Here is a 24,680-nt window from a genome sequence, read left to right as displayed (position 1 = left end):
CCCGCGCCGCTTTGGTCAGGGCCGGCACCGCCCCCCTCTTCCCCCTTTTTTTTGCAAATATAGTTTTTTTCCTGATTATGTGCATGTGTATATGTATGAGTATATATGTATATGTGTATATCTGTTTATATGTCTTTTTTTTAGATTTTTTTGTTTTTTGCATTTTTATAAAAATGTATATATGTTCTCTGTGTATATATATGTTTTCTGTTCATAGATTTTTATTTGAACATTATTTAAAAAAAACAAGCAATACTACTTCATGTATTTTTAAGAAGGAAGAAGAAGAAAAAGAATGAGAGGAAAAAGGAAAAAAGAAGAGGAAGAAAGGAGAAGAAGAGGGGAGGAAGAAGAGGAGAAATAAATAAGAAGAGGAAAAAAGAAGAAAAAGAAGAGGAGAAGAAGAAAGGAATAGAGGAGAAGAAGAAAAAATAGAAAATATTCTATTTTTTCTTCTTCTCCTCTATTCCTTTCTTCTTCTCCTCTTTTTTTTCTTCTTTTTTTCTTTGATCTTCTCCTCTATCATCGTCAATATACCCCTCCCGATAACTTCAACATGAGAGGAGAAGAAGAAAGAAAGGAATAGAGGAGAAAGAAGAAACTTTGACACGAGGGGGGGGGTACCGATACCCCTTCCCCGATAACATTATTTTCCCATGTATATGTATGTTGCGTCGTTGTCGATATAACGAGGGTGTCGAGGATCGCCGAGAGGTCGAGGGTCGGGAACTAGGGTAGAGGGTTGAGGGTCGTTAAGGGGTCAAGGGTCGAAGGTTTCAGGGTCGAGGGTTCCTATAGTGTCAAAGTATTGAAGAAATCCAATAGCTTGTGGGCGTCGATGCCCACGTCGATGCCCACGTCACTTGTGGGACATAGATGTACTGTTCAACGCCGACCCCCTCCCGGTAGCTTCAACACGTGGGGGGGGGGTCGATATTACCCTCTCCTAGCTTGAAGCGTTCTCGAGGCCACCCCCTAACCCTTGAAGCGTTGTCGAGGCCACCCCAAACCCTAGAGAAGCAGCGTCGAGGCCACTAATATGGTTCCTTATTGTGATTAGCTAGCTAGTTCTACGTTTGCCACTAATATATCCATATCTGTCATGTTTGAATAATAATTGCCATGTTGTAAATATTTGTAGGAACTATGGACACCCCCCGAGACGAAGCACAAGAAGCGTTGTTGAGGGACATAATCGCAGAAGGAAGTGATGCCCTCTCCTCGATGTTTCTCAACGACAACGATGGTCTGGAAGGAGAGGGTGAAGAAGCAGCTGGCCCTCTCCTCATTGATTTACATGGCTCCGATGACCCAATGCCGGTGCAAGAAGGAGAGGGTGAAGAAGTAGACCGTGAGGACGGCTCCGGTGATCACCAAACCGAGTCCGGCCAGGTATATATATTAGTTAAGCCTGTGCTGACTAGCTAATTGATGCATTCATTGTTTTGGTATGTACACATATTAATTAACTCTTGTCTTTGTTCTTTTTTCTAGCCCTCCGGATCGAGCACAACTTCGGTAAAGAGACGAGGCCCGAAGAAAAAGTTGAGCTCGGATGAAAAGTTTGAGATCATACAAATCGCGCGCGACGGCCAACCGATTGAACCCTACCGGACAAAGAAGGCACTTGTTGCTCAGTGTGGGGTTCTGGTTAGGGACAAGATCCCGATCAGCATCCAGCAATGGTATAAGCCTAAGAACGAAGACCCTGAGGTGTCTTATGTCAATGAGATGTAGAAAGAGAATCTTTGGACTAAGCTGAAGTCAAATTTCACCCTACCGCCGGAGGATGATCCGGAGAAGCCAGTTATAGAGCCATTAATCAAGTCTTTTGCTCTGAGGAAGATGGCAGACCTATTCAGGAATTGGAAGAAAGACCTTAATAGGTATGTCGAAAAAAATGAGACACCAGAATTCATTGGCAAATATGAGAAGATCAGAGATGACTGGCCCGCATTTGTGGCCCACAAGACATCGGAAAAGAGTAAAAAAATGTCGGCGACAAACAAGAGAAATGCTGAGAAGAAGAAGCTTCACCATCGCACGGGGTCAGGTGGCTACCTCGTAGCCCAGCCTAAGTGGGCCAAGGCTGAGAATGATCTGCTTGATAAAGGGATCGAACCAGAGACAATGAACTGGCCAGAACATTGCCGGACTTGGTTCTTTGGGGCCGGCGGATCCTTGGACCCTATAACAGGGAAGTGCATTTGGACGGAGGAACAATTGGACATACCAGTCAAGAAGCTTCAGCAATATATAGAAGCAGCGCAACAAGGGACGTTCATTCCAGACAGGGAGAAGGACGAGCTCACAATGGCCCTCGGCAATCCTGAGCACCCTGGACGGACACGAGGCACGCCAGGCTCCGTTTCGTGGAAGGCTGGATTTCCGGACGTAGGGGGTTACAAAACCCACGAGAGGAGGAAGAAACTGGAGCAGAGCCAACTGCAGTCGCTACACGAAAGGGTAATGGGGCTAGAGGAACGAGAAGCAGATCGCAGCAAACGACCTGCCGAAGCTTCCCCCGAAGCTACCCGCCATCTCAGCGGAAAAGCAGCGTGGCTTCCACCGAGCTGCTTCAGCCAGAGCATGCCTTGACGGCTCCTGCCAGCTATCCCGTGGATGCTGAAAATTGCCATCTTATGGCGCAATGGAGCAATTTGAAGGTCAAGGCGGATGTTGGCTCTGTTTATCCTACTAAACCCGACTCAACTTTTCACTGCCGGCCGATTCCAGAAGGATATGCTAAGGTGATGGTCGATGAAATAACGGAGGGATTTGAGGACCTCCGGCTTGACCACCCTACCGGTGAAGGGGAGTATCGGCTGGGTTCTGCTCTGAAGACTCCATGCCTATGGCGGAAGGATCTCATCAACCTTCCGAACTGGACGCCTCCGCCTCCTCCTCCTCCTTTGGCGAGTCAGGGCACTCCGCCTCCTCCACCGGCGAGTGACGATCAGGGCACTCGGCCCGCTCCTTCTCCAGCGCGTGGCGGCACTCCGCCTCCTTCTCCGCCTGCGCCGGCGCGCCCGAGCAGCCAGCCTCCTCCTTCTCCGCCTCGTCAGCAAGGGCGAAAGAGACCCGCCGCCGCTTCGGCTTCTACGGCGCGTCGCAGTCCTTCTCCTCCACCTCGTAAGCAAGGAAAGAAGACATCCGCTCCGTCTACTCTGCCGGCGTCTAGCAGTACAGCCAAAGGCGGGAGGAGATACAGATTCGGTCCTTCTCTGAAGACTCCAGAGAAGTTATCGTACGAGAGGAGCGAGGAGGAAAATTGCGAAGATCGCGCAGACCGAAGTGGATGACTGGTTTCAAGGGTTGAAAGCAAAGGGACATCCACCTCCGGAGGAGAAGGTAGATCCGGTGAAAGGGAAGCGCACTCTGGCTGCCCTGACAAAACCACCCAAGTCTCCGCCGAAAGGCAACTATGAGCACATTATTGGAAAGGCATTTGCCGAAGCGGAGAGGTCGGGAAGTACTAAAAGTGATCAAAGGATGAAAGAACGACGAGCTGGGAAACAAATTGCCCAACTCGGCGAACAAGCGAAGCAATCGTGCCCCCCGCTCAAGGTGCCTGCTGGCGACATCGTCGATCCGAGGATGGTGCCCGGTTATGGCAATCCTGCAAATTACCTGCCCGACGATGTACATTATGATATCTTGGAGGTGCAGATACAAAGATACGAGTACGGGAAGCCTCTCGTCAAAGATGAAAGTTCTCTATCAACGATGATGCGAAGATTGCATGATTGGTACATGAAAACCTGCAAAGAGTCTGAGGGGAGGAATACTTTGTATATGAGAGTTAAAAAGGAGCATGACCTCCTTGGAATTGAACTGTTGCCTATTCCATTTGAGGAGTTCTATCATTTTTTCAATCAATTGGCCATCGATAAAGCAACGGTCACCTCCTACTGTCTGTAAGTAGTACTACTTCCGTCATTAAGTCTCTCTATATAACTCAGCCCTTTCATTTGCATGTATTTATAATTATCCTCACTATATTATGCAGATTGAAGATCGCCGAATTGAAGAAAAGACAAGTGGGAGATATTGGGTTCATTAACACGTATCTCATAGATGCAACTGAGGTTCAATATCGTGCCCAAGAAACCGAGGCCAACTTGCTATGATCGTTGGAAATAAATGAACACAAAGATATAATACTCTTTCCTTACAACTTCAAGTGAGTGTTACTGTCTTGTGGCATATTCGGTTTCCTTATTAGTCCAGGTTATAGTAATGTAATATTGATGAGTTATGCATGTGCGCGCAGCTACCACTATATTCTCCTAGAGATTAAGCTTGAGAAGGGAGTAGTAACTGTCTTAGACTCCAAGCAAAAAGATCCCAAGGAGTATGCGGACATGACTGAAATGCTCGAGAAGTAAGTTAAATCGATCATTATCCACCATATCAGCAACTTTGTTCATTTCTGATATCAAGTAATTGTTTTCTTTGTATGGCAGGGCTTGGAGAAAATTCACCAAAAAAGCTCCGGGACTACCGAAGAAGCTGCAATTTAGGCACCCGAAAGTAAGTACTATATAGTAGCATATTCCAGGCATCTCCTAGTGATTCAAGCTAGTTTCATCAATACCATTTAGCATGCTTGCTAATTATCAGTTTGATTGACCTCTATTTCTTGTAAAGTGGTTGTGGCAGGAACAAGGGAATGATTTCTGTGGATACTACATTTGCGAGTCCATCCGCCACATGACCTGTGAGCGGGGATACTCCGACAAACAATATGAAGTGTGTAAATAACAATATTCACAATTTTATTTTATTACCATCATTTGTGTTGAGTTTCATTCATTCATATATATATATATATATATATATATATATATATATATATATATATATATATATATATATATATATATATATATATGTATTGACCCCCTTCTTAAAATTAGATGTTTCGGATGCGGGATGAACTCCTAGCACCAGATCGCATGCGAGCAATTCAAGAGGAATTGGCGGCATTCTTTCTTGACCACGTGATCGCTGAAGACGGAGAATACTATGTGGACCACGTGTCCGTATTTTAGGAGATTATATATTTGTAAAAGATAATTATTGTATATATGTAGCCGGTAGTGTCGGATAGATATACGAGAACTTGTTTGTTCGACCAATCTCTCGGAGAAGGAGAGGTGGTCGATATCACTTCTCTCTGTATGCATATATGTTCATGACGATATTCTGTTTGCTTACTAGCTAGCTAGCGTGTCTAGCTAGTCCTCTCTATACGTATGTATGTATGGTACGTAGCGTCGACCAAGCACGGACAAAAGAGAGGACACTTCTCTCTATTAATTAGCTAGCCATATCACAATATATGAAACACCTAAATTAACCCCCCAAAACCCCGCAAACCCCCCCTTTCAAAAAAAAAACAAAAACCACAGCCACATAAACGCTGACGCATGGATGCCTATTGGTCCCGGTTGGTGCCACCAACCGGGACCAAAGGCCCTCCTGCCTGGGCTCAGGGGACAGGCCACGTGGAGGCCCTTCTGTCCCGGTTCTGGATTGAACCGGGACTAAAGGGGTCAGGGCATTAGTACCGACCCTTTAGTCCCGGTTCATGAACCGGGACTAAAGGCCCTCACCAACCGGGACAATAGGCCCTTTTTCTACTAGTGTATATGATAGTTGAGTATGTGGAGTTTGCTAAAGCAAAGCTCTGACATAGACCCTTCCTGAAAATAAGATGAATTACAATTGTTTGATGACTAAGAATGAATTTTGCTAGTTTTTAAGAAAGTTTATGGTCTATGCTTTGACATGTGAATAGCTTGTTACTTGATCTTGAAAAGTTTTATGAGATGAACTACTGTTATGACATATAAACATGCTAGAAAAGGTGATTGAAATTATCGTTGATCAAACTTGTGCACCTTCTAGCATTCACACTTCATAAATTCTTTCTTTTATCATTTACCTACTCGAGGAAGAGTAGGAATTAAGCTTGGGGATGCTGATATGTCTCCAACGTATCTATAATTTATGAAGCATTCATGCTATTTTATTATCTATTTTGAATGATTACGGGCTTTATTATACACTTGTATGTTACTTTAGGGACTAACCTATTAACCGGAGGCCCAACCCATATTGCTGTTTTATTTCCTATTTCAGTGTTTCGAAGAAAAGGAATATCAAACGGAGTTCAAACGGAATGAAACCTTCGGGAGCGTGATTTTTGGAACGAACATGATCCGGGATACTTGGAGTACAAGCCAGGGAAGCTTCGAAGATGCCAGGAGATAGGAGGGCGCGCCCACCCCCCTAGGTGCGCCCCCCTATCTCGTGGGCCCCTCGAGGCTCCTCCGACCGACTTCTTTCGCCTATATATTCCCATATACCCTAAAACCATCGAAGAAGAAGATAGATCGGGAGTTCCGCCGCCACAAGCCTCTGTAGCCACCAAAAACCTCTAGGGAGCCCGTTCCGGCACCCTGCCAGAGGGGGATCCCTCACTGGTGGCCATCTTCATCAACCCGACGCTCTCCATGACGAGGAGGGAGTAGTTCACCCTCGGGGCTGAGAGTATGTACCAGTAGCTATGTGTTTGATCTCTATCTCTCGTGTTCTCTCTATGGCACGATCTTGATGTATCGCGAGCTTTGCTATTATAGTTGGATCTTATGATGTTTCTTCCCCTCTACTCTCTTGTGATGAATTGAGTTTTCCTCTTAAAGTTATCTTATCGGATTAAGTCTTTAAGGATTTGAGAACACTTGATGTATGTCTTGCCGTGCTTATCTGTGGTGATAATGGGATATTCACGTGATCTATACTTGTGTATGTTTTGGTGATCAACTTGCGGGTTCCGCCCATGAACCTATGCATAGGGGTTGGCACACATTTTCGTCTTGACTCTCTGGTAGAAACTTTGGGGCACTCTTTGAAGTCCTTTGTGTTGGTTGAATAGATGAATCTGAGATTGTGTGATGCATATCGTATAATCATGCCCATGGATACTTGAGGTGACAATGGAGTATCTAGGCACATTAGGGTTTTGGTTGATTTGTGTCTTAAGGTGTTATTCTAGTATGAACTCTATGATAGATTGAATGGAAAGAATAGCTTCATGTTTTTTTTACTACGGACTCTTTTATAGATCGATCCGAAAGGATAAGTTTGAGGTGGTTTCGTACCCTACCATAATCTCTACGTTTGTTCTCCGCTATTAGTGGCTTTGGAGTGACTCTTTGTTGCATGTTGAGGGCTTGTTATATGATCTATTTATGTTATTATTGTTGAGAGAACTTGCACTAGTGAAAGTATGAACCCTAGGCCTTGTTTCCTATCATTGCAATACCGTTAACGCTCACTTTTACCGCTCGCTACCTTGCTGTTTTTATTATTTCTGATTACAAAAACCTATATCTACTATCTATTTTGCACTTGTATCTTCATCTCTTCGTTGAACTAGTGCACCTATACAATTTACCATTGTACTGGGTGTGTTGGGGACACAAGAGACTCTTTGTTATTTGGTTGCAGGGTTGTTTGAGAGAGACCATCTTCATCCTACGCCTCCTACGGATTGATAAACCTTAGGTCATCCACTTGAGGGAAATTTGCTACTGTCCTACAAACCTGTGCACTTGCAGGCCCAACAACGTCTACAAGAAGAAGGTTGTGTAGTAGACATCAAGCTCTTTTCTGGCGCTGTTGCCGGGGAGGTTAGCGCTTGAAGGTATATCTTTAGATCTTGCAATTGAATCTTTTTGTTTCTTGTTTTTATCACTAGTTTAGTTTATAAAATAAAACTACCAAAAAAATGGAGTTAAGTTTGTCTCATACGCTTCACCTTTTTAATATCTTCCGTGAGTATGATGGAAATAATAATTGTGCTCAAGTGCTAGAAGAAGAAATATCTAAATTGTTTGGCACTAAATATTTGAATGATGAGCATGATTGCAATGTTGTTAGTACGAATTCTTTGAATATCCATGATGCTAATGATGATTGCACTAGTTATGATGAAAATGCCTCCTATAAGCATGTCAACTTTTGTGGAGTGCATTGGGTTTGTAAGTACACACCAAATAGGGAAGATAGATATTGCTAGAGGCATAAGTACTTAGAAACCAAATTGTTGCAAGAAGAGCTAGATGAATGTGCTGAAAGATTCAATATTTTTTGCGCTCCTTGTGAACTTTGCAATGAACATGGTCATTTAAAGCTCCAATGCTACTTGTTTCATGATCAAGTCGTGTCCAAATATTGTGATAATTTGATTACCCTTGAGCATGATAAAGAGCTTAGCCTTCTTTTGGGTTATGAAGAAATGAAACGTATAACTGAGGGTATTCCAAAATTTAATCTTGATAAAATTCTTGATTTTGATCTAGAGAAAATTTATATGTATTGTGCGGAGAATTGCATTGAAATCCTTATATTGCCAATTACCTAAAGAAAAGAAAGCAAATGGAAGATGATGAGAATACTAATGAAAGGGAAGAGGCTTCTCAATCTCCTCCTATTATTTCTTATGAATCAGGTAACGAGGAGGAGCTTTCTATTTAGCTAATCTCATCAATAAGGAGCTCAAAGAGGAAGGCTGAACCTACACATAATGTGAAGAAGAAAAAGAAAAGAAGGAGAAACAAAGGTAGAAAGTTATCCCTCCCGAATGATGTTTCTCCTACAACTAGTTTTGATGATGATAATTGCTATATTATTGGTGCTATCCATATTTTTAATGATAAGAGTGATTATGCTTATGATATGAAAGGGCCCAAGCTTGGGGAAGCTATGTTTGATGAGTATGAAATATTTGAGAAAATATTTGCTGAAATTAATGTTTGTCCCAAGCTCGGGGATGCTACATTTAATGAAGATGATATTTTTAGCATCCCACGTTTTGATATGAAAAGTTGTTATGATGATAGCATGCCTCCTACCTATGATGATTATATTGATGAAAGTGGGTTCGGAAGAGTGTCAAATTTAGGAAGTAGTGATCCCACTATTTTGGAGGATGTTAAATCTTATTGTGATGAATATGAAAGTGGATTTGGAAGAGTGTCAACTTTATTTAGTGATTCCACTATCTTGGGAGAGGTTTCAATCGATTATGATGAGAACGAAGTTGCTACTTATGATGATTATTGTGATGAAACTTATGCTATAAAAAGTAGTGAGGATTATATTTACAAATCTTGTCATGATTATGATTACCCTTTTTCTGAACATTATTCTTTTAGTGTGGAAACAATTTTTAGTGTTCAAGTCTCTTATGATACTCCCACCATTCCGAATAAGAAGAATCTTGCTTATGTGGAGAGTATTAAAAATTCTATGCTTTTAGATCATGAAAAGAATGATTTAGGTGCTGGTTATATTTTTGAATTCATTCATGATGCTACTGAAAACTATTATGAGAGAGGAACATATGCTTGTAGGAATTGCAATAATGTCAAGTTTCCTCTCTATGTGCTTAAAATCTTGAAGTTATGCTTGTTGTGCCATCCTATGCTAGTTGATTATTGTTCCCATAAGTTGTTTGCTCACAAAATCCCTATGCATAGGAAGTGGGTTAGGCTTAAATGTGCTAGTCATATTCTTCATGATGCTCCCGTTATGTTTCAATTCTTATCTTTTATGTGAGCATCATTGTCATCATCATGCCTAGCTAGAAAGGCATTAAAGAAAAGCGCTTGTTGGGAGACAACCCAATATTTACCCTTACTTTTTGTGTGTGTTCAAATGATTATGCTACTGTATTAATCATGTTTTATAGCTTTTGTTTCAATAAAGTGCCAAGTAGAACCTTTGGGAAGACTTGGGTGAAGTTTATATTATCTTGCTGTAGAAAACAGAAACTTTTGCACTCACAAGAATGGCTGCCGTTTTTTACTGGAGAGTCCTATTAGGTTGATTATTTTTTCATATGATTAATAGACAAATTACTCAGGTCCAGAAATTTGTTTCATAATTTTTGGGGTTTCAGAAGTATACGTTTTATACAGATTACTACAGACTGTTCTGTTTTTGACAGATTCTGTTTTCTATGTGTTGTTTGCTTATTTTGATGCATCTATGGCTAGTATTAAGTGGTATGAACCATAGAGATGTTAGAATAAAGTAGATATTACATCAATATGAATTTATAATGAGTTCATTACAGTACCTAAGTGGTGGTTTTATTTTCTTATACTAATGGAGCTTACGAGTTTTGTTTTGAGTTTTGTGTGGTTGAAGTTTTCAAGTTTTGGGTAAGGATTCGATGGACTATGGAATAAGGAGTGGCAAGAGCCTAAGCTTGGGGATGCCCAAGGCACGCCAAGGTAATATCCAAGGACAACCAAGCAACTAAGCTTGGGGATGCCCCGGAAGGCATCCCCTCTTTCGTCTTCGTTCATCGGTAACTTTACTTGGAACTATATTTTTATTCGCCACATGATATATGTTTTGCTTGGAGCGTCATTTTCTTTTGTTAGTGTTTGCTTTATGTTAGTTAGATTAATGTTTTGCATCTTTAGTTTCAATAAAAAGTCAAGGATAACCTTTGCCATGCTTATTTTGCTAGTATACATGTTGCTGTTTGAAAACAGAAAGTTTACCGCTGTTGCAAAAATTCCTCAGAAAAGTCAGAAAATGTTATAACGTTGAATCTTTTTGCATATTGAGCTCTGATAAATTTATTACATTGGGAATTTTAGTTCATAATTTTTGGAGTTAGGGAAGTATTGTTACTCTTGCATTCTTTACAGACTGTACTGTTTTGATAGATTGCTGTTATGTTTGCATTGTTTGCATCTGTTTGCTTGTTTAGTGATTCTATTTGAGGATTGGAGTATTAAATATACAGAGGAATTTAGTATTCAATGTTGAATAATAATGTTAGTAATTTGTTATAGTGGAAGATGATAAGGTTTTGCATTGGTTTATACTAACCTATCTCACAAGTTCTTGTTGAGTTTGTTGTGAATGAAGCTTTTGATAAAAAGAGAAACCGTGACATGAAAGGAATTAAGGAGACAAAAAAGCTCAAGCTTGGGGATGCCCAAGGCTCCCCAAGATAATATTTCAAGAAGTCTCAAGCATCTAAGCTTGGGGATGTTGGAAATATGCCCTAGAGGCAATAATAAAATGGTTATTATTATATTTCTTTGTTCATGATATTTGTCTGTTATTCATGCTATAATTGTATTATCCGGAAATCGTAATACACATGTGAATACATAGACCACAACATGTCCCTAGTGAGCCTCTAGTTGACTAGCTCGTTGATCAACATATAGTCATGGTTTTCTGACTATGGACATTGGATGTCATTGATAACGCGATCACATCATTAGGAGAATGATGTGATGGACAAGACCCAATCCTAAGCATAGCTCAAAGATCGTGTAGTTCGTTTAGCTAGAGCTTTTCCAAATGTCAAGTTTCATTTCCTTAGACCATGAGATTGTGCAACTCCCGGATACCGTATGAGTGCTTTGGGTGTGCCAAACGTCACAACGTAACTGGGTGACTATAAAGGTGCACTACGGGTATCTCCGAAAGTGTCTGTTGGGTTGGCACGAATCGGGACTGCGATTTGTCACTCCGTATGACGGAGAGGTATCTTTGGGCCCACTCGGTAATGCATCATCATAATGAGCTCAATGTGACCAAGTGTCTGGTCACGGGATCATGCATTACGGTACGAGTAAAGTGACTTGCCGGTAACGAGATTAAACGAGGTATTGGGATACCGACGATCGAGTCTCGGGCAAGTAACGTACCGATTGACAAAGGGAATTGTATACGGGGTTTCTTAAATCCTCGACATCATGGTTCATCCGATGATATCATCGAGGAGCATGTGGGAGCCAACATGGGTATCCAGATCCCGCTATTGGTTATTGACCGGAGAGACGTCTCGGTCATGTCTGCATGTCTCCCGAACCAGTAGGGTCTACACACTTAAGGTTCGGTGATGCTAGGGTTGTAGAGATATGAGTATGCAGTAAACCGGAAGTTGTTCGGAGTCCCGGATGAGATCCCGGACGTCACGAGGAGTTTCGGAATGGTCCGGAGGTAAAGAATTATATGTAGGAATTCGAGTTCGGCCATTGGGAAAGTTTCAGGGGTCACCGGTATTGTACCGGGACCACCGGAAGGGTCCCGGGGGTCCACCGGGTGGGGCCACCTATCCCGGAGGGCCCCATGGGCTGAAGTGGGAGGGGAACCAGCCTCTGGTGGCTGGTGCGCCCCCTCTTGGGCCCCCCTGCGCCTAGGGTTGGAAACCCTAGGGGTGGGGGGCACCTCCACTTGCCTTGGGGGGCAAGCCACCCCCCTGGCCGCTGCCCCCCTTGGAGATTCAATCTCCTAGGGCCGCCCCCTTAGGAGCCCTATATAAAGAGGGGGGATGGAGGGCAGCCGCACCCATGCTCTTGGCACCTCCCTTCCCCCTTGCTACACCTCTCCTTCTCACAGACGCTTGGCGAAGCCCTGCCGGGATCCCTGCTGCATCCACCACCATGCCGTCATGCTGCTGGATCTCCATCAACCTCTCCTTCCCCCTTGCTGGATCAAGAAGGAGGAGACGTCTTCCCCAACCGTACGTGTGTTGAACGCGGAGGTGTCGTCCGTTCGGCTCTAGGATCTCCGGTGATTTGGATCACGACGAGTACGACTCCCTCAACCCCGTTCTCTTGAACGCTTCCGCTCGATCTACAAGGGTATGTAGATGCACTCCTCTCTCTCGTTGCTAGATGAACTCATAGATTGATCTTGGTGAAACCGTAGGAATTTTTTTTATTTTTTGCAACGTTCCCCAACAGTGGCATCATGAGCTAGGTCTATGCATAGTTCTCTTTGCACGAGTAGAACACAATTTTGTTGTGGGCGTAGATGTTGTCAACTTTCTTGCCACTACTAGTCTTATTTTGCTTCAACGGTATTGTGGGATGAAGCGGCCCGGACCGACCTTACACGTATGCTTACGTGAGACAGGTTCCACCGACTGACATGCACTAGTTGCATAAGGTGGCTAGCGTGTGTCTGTCTCTCCCACTTTAGTTGGAGCGGATTCGATGAAAAGGGTCCTTATGAAGGGTAAATAGAAGTTGACAAATCACGTTGTGGCTTCTACGTAGGTAAGAAAACGTTCTTGCTAGAACCCTATTGCAGCCACGTAAAACATGCAACAACAATTAGAGGACGTCTAACTTGTTTTTGCAGCATATGATTTGTGATGTGATATGGCCAAAAGTTGTGATGAATGATGAATGATATATATGTGATGTATGAGATCATGTTCTTGTAATAGGAATCACGACTTGCATGTCGATGAGTATGACAACCGGTAGGAGCCATAGGAGTTGTCTTAATTATTGTATGACCTGCGTGTTAATGATTCAACGTCATGTAATTACTTTACTTTATTGCTAAACCGTTAGCCATAGTAGTAGAAGTAATAGTTGGTGAGCAACTTCATGGAGACACGATGATGGAGATCATGGTGTCATGCCGGTGACGAAGATGATCATGGAGCCCCGAAGATGGAGATCAAAGGAGCTATATGATATTGGCCATATCATGTCACTGTTTAATTGCATGTGATGTTTATTATGTTTATGCATCTTGTTTACTTAGAACGACGGTAGTAAATAAGATGACCCCTTATAATAATTTCAAGAAAGTGTTCCCCCTAACTGTGCACCGTTGCGAGAGTTCGTCGTTTCGAAGCACCACGTGATGATCGGGTGTGATAGATTCTAACGTTCACATACAACGGGTGTAAGACAGATTTACACATGCAAAACCCTTAGGTTAACTTGACGAGCCTAGCATGTACAGACATGGCCTCGGAACACAAGAGACCGAAAGGTCAAACATGAGTCGTATGGAAGATACGATCAACATGGAGATGTTCACCGATGATGACTAGTCCGCCTCACGTGATGATCAGAAAGGGCCTAGTCGACTCGGATCATGTATCACTTAGATGACTAGAGGGATGTCTAATCTGAGTGGGAGTTCTTTAAATAATTTGATTAGATGAACTTAATTATCATGAACTTAGTCGAAAAACCTTTGCAAATATGTCTTGTAGATCAAATGGCCAACGCTCATGTCCACCTCAACTTCAACGCGTTCCTAGAGAAAACCAAGCTGAAAGATGATGGCAGCAACTATACGGACTGGGTCCAGAACCTGAGGATCATCCTCATAGCTACAAAGAAAGATTATGTCTTAGAAACACCGCTAGGTGAAGCTCCCATCCCAGAGAACCAAGACATCATGAACGCTTGGCAGTCTCGTGCTGATGATTACTCCCTCGTTCAGTGCGACATGCTTTACATCTTAGAACCGGGGCTCCAAAAGCGTTTTGAGCAACACGGAGCATATGAGATGTTCGAAGAGCTGAAAATGGTTTTCCAAGCTCATGCTCGGGTCGAGAGATATGAAGTCTACGACAAGTTCTTCAGCTGTAAGATGGAGGAAAATAGTTCTGTCAGTGAGAACATACTCAAAATGTCTGGGTTGCACAACCGCTTGACTCAACTGGGAGTTAATCTCCCGGATGACGCGATTATTGACAGAATCCTTTAGTCGCTTCCACCGAGCTACAAGAGCTTTATGATGAACTTCAATATGCAGGGGATGGAAAAGACCATTCCTGAAGTATATTCAATGCTGAAATCAGCAGAGGTAGAGATCAATAAGGAACATCAAGTGTTGATGGTGAATAAAACCACTAAGTTCAAGAAAGGCAAGGGTAAGATGAACTTCAAGAAGGACAGCAAGGAAGTTGCCGCGCCCGGTAAGCCAACTGCCGGGAAGAAGTCAAAGAATGGACCCAAGCCTGAGACTGAGTGCTTTTATTGCAAAGGGAAGGGTCACTGGAAGCGGAATTGTCCCAAATACTTAGCGGACAAGAAGGCCGGCAACACTAAAGGTATATGTGATATACATGTAATTGATGTGTACCTTACCAGTGCTCGTAGTAGCTCCTGGGTATTTGATACCGGTGCCGTTGCTCATATTTGTAACTCAAAGCAGGAGCTACGGAATAAGTGGAGACTGGCGAAAGACGAGGTGATGATGCGCGTTGGGAATGGTTCCAGAGTACATGTGATCGCCGTCGGCATGCTACCTCTACATTTACCTACGGGATTAGTTTTAAACCTCAATAATTGTTATTTAGTGCCAGCTTTGAGCATGAACATTGTATCTGGATCTTGTTTAATACGAGATGGCTACTCATTTAAATCCGAGAATAATGGTTGTCCTATTTATATGAGAGATATGTTTTATGTTCATGCCCCTATGGTCAATGGTTTATTCTTAATGAATCTCGAACGTGATGTTACACATATTCATAGTGTGAATACCAAAATATGTAAAGTTGATAACGATAGTCCCACATACTTGTGGCACTGCCGCCTTGGTCACATTGGTGTCAAGCGCATGAAGAAGCTCCATGCTAATGGACTTTTAGAGTCTCTCGATTATGAATCATTTGACACATGTGAACCATGCCTCATGGGCAAAATGACCAAGACTCCGTTCTCCGAAACAATGGAGCGAGCAACCAACTTATTGGAAATCATACATACTATGTGTGCGGTCCAATGAGCGTTGAGGCTCACGGAGGATATCGTTATGTTCTCACTCTCACTGACGACTTGAGTAGATATGGGTATGTCTACTTGATGAAACACAAGTCTGAGACCTTTGAAAAGTTCAAGGAATTTCAGAATGAGGTAGAGAATCAACATGACCGAAAAATAAAGTTCTTGCGATCAGATCGTGGAGGAGAATATTTAAGTCACGAATTTGGTACACACTTAAGGAAATGCGGAATCGTTTCACAACTCACGCCGCCTGGAACACCTCAGCGTAATGGTGTGTCCGAACGTCGTAATCGCACTTTATTGGACATGGTGCGATCTATGATGTCTCTTACCGATTTACCACTATCTTTTTGGGGATACGCTCTAGAGACAACTACATTCACTTTAAATAGGGCACCGTCTAAATCCGTTGAGATGACACCGTATGAATTATGGTTTGGGAAGAAACCTAAGCTGTCGTTTCTAAAAGTTTGGGGATGCGATGCTTATGTCAAGAAACTTCAACCTGAAAAGCTCGAACCCAAGTCGAAAAAATGCGTCTTCATAGGATACCCTAAGGAAACCATTGGGTATACCTTCTACCTCAGATACGAAGGCAAGATCTTTGTTGCCAAGAACGGGTCCTTTCTGGAGAAAGAGTTCTCTCGAGAGAAGTAAGTGGGAGGAACGTGGAACTTGATGAAGTACTACCTCTTGAACCGGTGAGTAGCGCAGCTCAGGAAGATGTTCCTATGGTGCCTACTCCGACTGGAGAGGAAATCAATGATGATGATCAAGGTACTTCGGATCAAGTTGCTAATGAACTTCGTAGGTCCATAAGGACACGTTCCACACCAGAGTGGTATGGCAACCCTGTCCTGGAAATCATGTTGTTAGACAACAGTGAACCTTCGAACTATGAAGAAGCGATGGAGGGCCCAGATTCCAACAAATGGCTTGAAGCCATGCAATCCGAGATAGAATCCATGTATGAAAACAAAGTATGGACTTTGACAGACTTGCGCGATGATTGGAGAGAAATAGAAAACAAATGGATCTTTAAGAAGAAGACGGACGCGGATGGTAATGTTACCATCTATAAAGCTCGACTTGTCGCTAAGGGTTATCAGAAAGTTCAAGGGGTTGACTACGATGAGACTTTCTCTCTCGTAGCGAAGCTGAAGTCCGTCCGAATCATGTTAGCAATTGCCGCATACTATGATTATGAGATATGGCAGATGGATGTCAAAACAGCATTCCTTAACGGCTATCTTAAGGAAGAACTGTATATGATGCAGCCGGAAGGTTTTGTCGATCCTAAGAATGCTAAAAAGGTATGCAAGCTCCAGCGATCCATTTATGGGCTGGTGCAAGCATCTCAGAGTTGGAACATTCGCTTTGATGAGATGATCAAAGCGTTTGGGTTTATGCAGACTTATGGAGAAGTCTGCGTTTACAAGAAAGTGAGTGGGAGCTCTGTAGCATTTCTCATATTATATGTAGATGACATACTTTTGATGGGAAATGATATAGAACTTTTGGACATCATTAAGGCCTACTTGAATAAGTGTTTTTCAGTGAAGGACCTTGGAGAAGCTGCTTACATATTAGGCATCAAGATCTATAGGGATAGATCAAGACGCCTCATAGGTCTTTCACAAAGCACATACCTTGATAAGATATTGAAGAAGTTCAATATGGATCAGTCCAAGAAAGGGTTCTTGCCTGTATTGCAAGGTGTGAGATTGAGCTTGGCTCAATGCCCGACCACGGCAGAAGATATAGAAGAGATGAGTGTCATCCCCTATGCCTCAGCCATAGGATCTATTATGTATGCCATGCTGTGTACCAGACCTGATGTAAACCTTGCCGTAAGTTTGGTAGGAAGGTACCAAAGTAATCCCGGCAAGGAACACTGGACAGCGGTCAAGAATATCCTGAAGTACCTGAAAAGGACAAAGGACATGTTTCTCGTCTATGGAGGTGACGAAGAGCTCGTCGTAAAGGGTTACGTCGACGCTAGCTTCGACACAATTCTGGATGACTCGAAGTCACAAACCGGATATGTGTATATTCTGAATGGTGGGGCAGTAAGCTGGTGCAGTTGCAAGCAAAGCATCATGGCGGGATCTACATGTGAAGCGGAGTACATGGCAGCCTCGGAGGCAGCGCATGAAGCAATCTGGGTGAAGGAGTTCATCACCAACCTAGGAGTCATACCCAATGCGTCGGGGCCGATCAAACTCTTCTGTGACAACACTGGAGCTATTTCACTTGCCAAGGAGCCCAGGTTTCATAAGAAGACCAGGCACATCAAGCGTCGCTTCAGCTACATTCGTGAAAATGTTCAAGATGGAGACATAGATATTTGTAAAGTACATACGGACCTGAATTTGGCAGATCCGTTGACTAAACCTCTCCCTAGGGAAAAACATGATCAAGACCAGAATTCCATGGGTGTTCGATTCATCACAATGTAACTAGATTGTTGAACTCTAGTGCAAGTGGGAGACTGTTGGAAATATGCCCTAGATGCAATAATAAAATGGTTATTATTATATTTCTTTGTTCTTGATATTTGTCTGTTATTCATGCTATAATTGTATTATCCGGAAATAGTAATACACGTGTGAATACATAGACCACAACATGTCCCTAGTGAGCCTCTAGGTTACTAGCTCGTTGATCAACAGATAGTCATCGTTTCCTGACTATGGACATTGGATGTCATTGATAACGCGATCACATCATTAGGAGAATGATGTGATGGACAAGACCCAATCCTAAGCATAGCTCAAAGATCGTGTAGTTCGTTTAGCTAGAGCTTTTCCAAATGTCAAGTATCATTTCCTTAAACCATGAGATTGTGCAACTCCCGGATACCGTAGGAGTGCTTTAGGTGTGCCAAACGTCACAACGTAACTGGGTGACTATAAAGGTGCACTACGGGTATCTCCGAAAGTGTCTGTTGGGTTGGCACGAATCGAGACTGGGATTTGTCACTCCGTATGACGGAGAGGTATCTCTGGGCCCACTCGGTAATGCATCATCATAATGAGCTCAATGTGACCAAGTGTCTGGTCACGGGATCATGCATTATGGTACGAGTAAAGTGACTTGCCGGTAACGAGATTAAACGAGGTATTGGGATACTGACGATCGAGTCTTGGGCAAGTAACGTATCGATTGACAAAGGGAATTGTATACGGGGTTGCTTAAATCCTCGACATCGTGGTTCATCCGATGAGAACATCGAGGAGCATGTGGGAGCCAACATGGGTATCTAGATCCCGCTGTTGGTTATTGACCGGAGAGGCGTCTCGGTCATGTCTGCATGTCACCCGAACCCGTAGGGTCTACACACTTAAGGTTCGGTGACGCTAGGGTTGTAGAGATATGAGTATGTAGTAAACTGGAAGTTGTTCGGAGTCCCGGATGAGATTCCGGACGTCACGAGGAGTTCCGGAATGGTCCGGAGGTAAAGAATTATATGTAGGAAGTCGAGTTTCGGCCATCGAGAAAGTTTCGAGGGTCACCGGTATTGTACCGGGACCACCGGAAGGGTCCCGGGGGTCCATCGAGTGGGGCCACCTATCCTGGAGGGCCCCATGGGCTGAAGTGGGAGGGGAACCAGCCCCTGGTAGGCTGGTGCGCCCCCCTTGGCCCCCCTGCGCCTAGGGTTGGAAACCCTAGGGGTGGGGGGCGCCTCCACTTGCCTTGGGGGTCAAGCCACCCCCCTGGCCGCCGCCCCCCTTGGAGATTCAATCTCCTAGGGCCGCCCCCCTAGGGGCCCTATATAAAGAGGGGGGGGGGGGAGGAAGGGCAGCTGCACCCATGCTCTTGGCGCCTCCCTTCCCCCTTGCTACACCTCTCCTTCTCACAGACGCTTGGCGAAGCCCTGCCGGGATCCCTGCTGCATCCACCACCACGCCATCGTGCTGCTGGATCTCCATCAACCTCTCCTTCCCCTTTGCTGGATCAAGAAGGAGGAGATATCTTCCCCAACCATACGTGTGTTGAACGCAGAGGTGCCGTCCGTTCGGCGCTAGGTTCTCCGATGATTTGGATCACGACGAGTACGACTCCCTCAACCCCGTTCTCTTGAACGCTTCCGCTCGATCTACAAAGGTATGTAGATGCCTCTCTCTCATTGCTAGATGAACTCATAGATTGATCTTGGTGAAACCGTAGGAATTTTTTTATTTTCTGCAACGTTCCCCAACAGTGGCATCATGAGCTAGGTCTATGCATAGTTCTCTTTGCACGAGTAGAACACAATTTTGTTGTGGGCGTAGATGTTGTCAACTTTCTTGCCACTACTAGTCTTATTTTGCTTCAATGGTATTGTGGGATGAAGCAGCCCAGACCGACCTTACACGTACGCTTACGTGAGACAGGTTTCACCAACTGACATGCACTAGTTGCATAAGGTGGCTAGCGGGTGTCTGTCTCTCCCACTTTAGTTGGAGCGGATTCGATGAAAAGGGTCCTTATGAAGGGTAAATAGAAGTTGACAAATCACAATGTGGCTTTTACATAGGTAGGAAAACGTTCTTGCTAGAACCCTATTGCAGCCACGTAAAACATGCAACAACAATTAGAGGACGTCTAACTTGTTTTTGCAGCATATGATCTGTGATGTGATATGGCCAAAAGTTGTGATGAATGATGAATGATATATATGTGATGTATGAGATCATGTTCTTGTAATAGGAATCACGACTTGCATGTTGATGAGTATGACAACCAGCAGGAGCCATAGGAGTTGTCTTAATTATTGTATGACCTGCATGTCAATGATTCAACACCATGTAATTACTTTACTTTATTGCTAAATCATTAGCCATAGTAGTAGAAGTAATAGTTGGTGAGCAACTTCATGGAGACACGATGATGGAGATCATGGTGTCATGCCGGTGACGAAGATGATCATGGAGCCCTGAAGATGGAGATCAAAGGAGCTATATGATATTGGCCATATCATGTCACTGTTTAATTGCATGTGATGTTTATTATGTTTATGCATCTTGTTTACTTAGAATGATGGTAGTAAATAAGATGATCCCTCATAATGTTAGTAATTTGTTACAGTGGAAGATGATAAGGTTTTGCATTGGTTTATACTAACCTATCTCACAAGTTCTTGTTGAGTTTGTTGTGAATGAAGCTTTTGATAAATAGAGAAACCGTGACATGAAAGGAATTAAGGAGACAAAAAAGCTCAAGCTTGGGGATGCCCAAGGCACCCCAAGATAATATTTCAAGAAGTCCCAAGCATCTAAGCTTGGGGATGTTGGAAATATGCCCTAGAGGCAATAATAAAATGGTTATTATTATATTTCTTTGTTCATGATATTTGTCTGTTATTCATGCTATAATTGTATTATCCGTAAATCGTAATACACGTGTGAATACATAGACCACAACATGTCCCTAGTGAGCCTCTATTTGACTAGTTCGTTGATCAACAGATAGTCATGGTTTCCTGACTATGGACATTGGATGTCATTGATAACGCGATCACATCATTAGGAGAATGATGTGATGGACAAGACCGAATCCTAAGCATAGCTCAAAGATCGTGTAGTTCGTTTAGCTAGAGCTTTTCCAAATGTCAAGTATCATTTCCTTAGACCATGATATTGTGCAACTCCCGGATACCGTAGGAGTGCTTTGGGTGTGCCAAACGTCACAACGTAACTAGGTGACTATAAAGGTGCACTACGGGTATCTCCAAAAGTGTCTATTGGGTTGGCACGAATCGAGACTGGGATTTGTCACTCCGTATGACGGAGAGGTATCTCTAGGCCCACTCGGTAATGCATCATCATAATGAGCTCAATGTGACCAAGTGTCTAGTCACGGGATCATGCATTACGGTACGAGTAAAGTGACTTGCTGGTAAGGAGATTAAACGAGGTATTGGGATACCGACGATCGAGTCTCGGGCAAGTAACGTACCGATTGACAAAGGGAATTGTATACGGGGTTGCTTAAATCCTCGACATCGTGGTTCATCCGATGAGATCATCGAGGAGCATGTGGGAGCCAACATGGGTATCCAGATCCTGTTGTTGGTTATTGACCGGAGAGGCGTCTCGGTCATGTCTGCATGTCTCCCGAACCCGTAGGGTCTACACACTTAAGGTTCGGTGACGCTAGGGTTGTAGAGATATGAGTATGCAGTAAATCGAAAGTTGTTCGGAGTCCTGGATGAGATCCCGGACGTCACGAGGAGTTCCGGAATGGTTCGGAGGCAAAGAATTATATATAGGAAGTTGAGTTTCGGCCATCGGGAAAGTTTCGGGGGTCACCGGTATTGTACCGAGACCACCGGAAGGGTCCCGGGGGTCCACTGTGTGGGGCCACCTATCTCGGAGGGCCCCATGGGCTGAAGTGGGAGGGGAACCAGCCCCTGCTGGGCTGGTGCCCCCCCCTTGGGCCCTCCTGCGCCTAGGGTTGGAAACCCTAGGGGTGGGGGGCGCCTCCACTTGCCTTGGGGGCAAGCCACCCCCTGGCCGCCGCCCCCCCTTGGAGATTCAATCTCCTAGGGCCGGCGCCCCCTAGGGGCCCTATATAAAGAGGGGGGGGGGAGGAGGGAGGGCAGCCGCACCCATGCTCTTGGCGCCTCCCTTCCCCCTTGCTACACCTCTCCTTCTCACAGACGCTTGGCGAAGCCCTGCCGGGATCCCTGCTGCATCCACCACCACGCCGTCGTGCTGCTGGATCTCCATCAACCTCTCCTTCCCCCTTGCTGGATCAAGAAGGAGGAGACGTCTTCCCCAACCGTATGTGTGTTGAACGCGGAGGTGCCATCCGTTCGGCGCTAGGATCTCCGGTGATTTGGATCACGATGAGTACGACTCCCTCAACCCCGTTCTCTTGAACGCTTCCGCTTGATCTACAAGGGTATGTAGATGCACTCCTCTCTCTCGTTGCTAGATGAACTCATAGATTGATCTTGGTGAAACCATAGGAAATTTTTTATTTTCTGCAACGTTCCCCAACAGGGGATGCCCCGGTAGGCATCCCACCTTTCTTCTTCAACAATCATATGTTAGTATCGGTTGAGCCTAAGTTTTTGCTTCTTCACATGAGTTGTGCTATCCTTGCATTGTAGCTTTCTTTAGCTTTGCTTGCTATTTGAATAGGTACCAAGATCTGAAATTCTTAAATGAGAGAGAGTCTTCACATAGTTGCATAATGATTTAGCTACTCATTGGTCTTCACTTATATCTTTTTGAGTAGTTTGTCGTTTACTCGTGTGCTTCACTTATATCCTATGAGTAAATTGTTGAATGAATTGATTGTCATAAATCTGAAATTATATATGTTTCATTTGCTTATCCCATGGGGAGTAATGATTTCACATCTAAGAAGTAGAGGTTGTAAATTTATTGACGGTTGGCAAGCATTGTATTAGTCATTTGAACAATTCATGAAAGAATAGTGAAGGAAGAGAGATTTCACATATAAATATATTATCATAGACATCTTTCATACTTGGGAGCACTCATTAAGTATGACATGCTAAAGAGTTGATGTTGGACAAGGAAGACAACGTAATGGGTTATGTTTTCTCGCATCTCAGTTAAAGTATATTGTCATGGATCATTCAAACATGTTGAGCTCCTTTCTCCCCTTGCTAGCCAAAAATTCCTAGCACCAAGTAGAGATACTACTTGTGCTTCCAAATATCCTTAAACCCAGTTTTTGCCATGAGTGTCCACCATACCTACCTATATGCGGTATTTACCTGCCGTTCCAAGTAAATTTGCATGTGCCAAACTCTAAACCTTCAAATTATAATCTGTTTTGTATGCCCGAATTGCTCATGTAGCAACTAGGTGGGTTATTCTCAAGAGGAGTGGACTCCGCTCCTCATTCACGAGAAAGTGGCGGTAACCGGGATGCCCAGTCCCATGATCAAAAAGATCAAAATCAAATCAAAATAATTAAACAAAACTCCCCCAGGATTGTTGTTAGTTGGTTGTTATGTTGACAATGAGATCATACCTTCTCAAAATTATTTATCTCTATTTCAAAATTGAGCTCTGGCACCTCTGTAAATCCCTGCTTCCCTCTGCGAAGGGCCTATCTTTTACTTTATGTCTTTTACTTTATGCAAGAGTCAAGGTGATCTTCACCTTTCCCTTTTTATCCAATTGGATGTACGTTAGCATGAACTATTATTGTTGACATCACCCAAAGGTGAATACGTTTGGAGGCAACATTATAAGCCCCAATCTTTCTCTATGTCTGATTAAAACTTCATAACCACAAGTATTGCGTGAGTGTTAGCAATTGTAGAAGACTATATGATAGTCGAGTATGTGGAGTTTGCTATTCCTGAAAATAAGATGAATTGCAATTGTTTTGATGACTAAGAATGAAGTTTGCTAGTTTTCAAGAATGTTTACGGTCTATGCTTTGACATGTGAATTGCTTGTTATTAGTTCGTGAAAAGTTTTATGAGATGAACTAATGTTATGACATATTATCATGCTAGAAAAGGTGATTGAAATTATCATTGATCAAACTTGTGCACCTCTAGCATTCACACTTCATAAATTCTTTCTTTTATCATTTACCTACTCGAGGTCGAGTAGGAATTAAGCTTGGGGATGCTGATACGTCTCCAACGTATCTATAATTTATGAAGCATTCATGCTATTTTATTATCTGTTTTAGGCAATATTGGGCTTTACTGTCCACTTTTATATTATTTTTGGGATTAACCTATTAATTGGAGGCCCAGCCCAGATTTGCTGTTTTATGCCTATTTCAGTGTTTCGAGGAAAAGGAATATCAGACGGAGTCAAAACGGAACGAAATCAACTGGAGAAGTTATTTTTGGAAGGAAAGCCACCCGAAGGACTTGGAGTGCACGTCAGGAGATACGGGAGGTGCTCACGAGGGTGGGGGGCGCCCCCCCTGAGCATGCCCCTTGCCTTGTGGGACCCCCGTAGCTCCACCGACGTACTTCCTGCACCCATATATACCTACGTACCCAAAAACTTCCAGAACAGAACCTAGATCGGGAGTTTCGCCGCCGCAAGCCTCCGTAGCCACCAAAAACCAATCGGGACCCTGTTCCGGCACCCTGCT

This window comes from Triticum dicoccoides, chromosome 3B, assembly GCF_002162155.2.
Source record: "Triticum dicoccoides isolate Atlit2015 ecotype Zavitan chromosome 3B, WEW_v2.0, whole genome shotgun sequence".
Lineage (NCBI taxonomy): Eukaryota > Viridiplantae > Streptophyta > Magnoliopsida > Poales > Poaceae > Triticum > Triticum dicoccoides.
This window is presented reverse-complemented; position numbering follows the sequence as displayed.